The sequence below is a fragment of the Vicugna pacos genome, chromosome 2, assembly GCF_048564905.1.
Source record: "Vicugna pacos chromosome 2, VicPac4, whole genome shotgun sequence".
Classification (NCBI taxonomy): domain Eukaryota; kingdom Metazoa; phylum Chordata; class Mammalia; order Artiodactyla; family Camelidae; genus Vicugna; species Vicugna pacos.
In genome coordinates, this window is record NC_132988.1 from 76,812,036 (window position 1) to 76,813,042 (window position 1,007).

The 1,007-nt window shown below is 36.5% G+C and overlaps 1 non-coding gene across 1 annotated transcript; it reads left to right on the forward strand.

Moving 5' to 3' along the window:
• The first annotated feature begins 701 nt into the window (after positions 1-701).
• On the forward strand, positions 702-774 carry TRNAA-CGC (transfer RNA alanine (anticodon CGC)). Its single transcript has one exon. It is a non-coding gene; the product is annotated as a tRNA-Ala (tRNA).
• The last annotated feature ends 233 nt before the right edge of the window (positions 775-1,007 follow it).

Below are 1,007 nucleotides of genomic sequence, written 5' to 3' on the forward strand. Positions count from 1 at the left end.
TCAACATGTGAATGAATTAAATTTGTACCTACACATGAAAAATTACGTATAAAGACAAGTAACGGGCCTAGAAAACGTTTAAACCACCATACGAAGTAGAATTTATACACGAAAGCCAAATAAATTTGACTTCACTAATTGACCTTGCAAAAAGTTCTAATGATACAAATGGATAAAATAAACCATTCACTCACTCTAAAAACAGGCAACCTAAAGCATGTGGAAACTTTCCTCTATGTATATACAAGCACAATAAATGTTTACTAATAAGTAAAAAGTAAACATTTCATCCTTTTCAATGTAATCCACTGAAATTTAACCTTTCAGGAACATAAAGAATTCTAAGAACAAGAATTCTCTTCTTTTTAATCTTTAGATTTTAAATGTTTACTCTCTGAATCTCAATGTCCCCATCTGTAAAACCTAGCTAGCTCATAGGATTGGTACATGACAGAAATGACAAATATATCTGAAGTGCTTGGTACGGTGTCTGCACATAGCAAAAAACAAAAACAGGTGATAAAAACAAGTTAAGTTCAGGGGCCAATGAAAACCCAAGAGGAGGACTACCTGTGCCAGTGGAGGTCAAAGGAGCTGCTTGAAATGAGGGCTCTTGAGTTTTGAAGGATCACCAGGCATCAGTCAAACCCAGGACTGGAGCCTGAAGGTCATTTTAAGCTAAAGGAAGAGTATGCTGTGGGGGAAGGTATAGCTCAGGGGTAGAGTGTGTGCCTCGCATACACGAGGTCCTGGGTTCAATCCCCAATACCTCCATTAAAATAAATAAATTTTAAAAATTTAACTACCTCCCCCTAAAACAAAATAAAGAAAAATTTTTTTAAAAAAGAGGATGTTCCTTGAATGAGAACAGTAACAGCTGGTAGCCTTAGGGAGGGAACTGAGTTTGCAGAAAAGATCTTGAAAAACTACTCTGCAAAGGGAAGGTGAAGCCACAAAGCAAGGAAATCTCACAACAAGCAGGAAGTCAAACCAAATATAAACGAGAA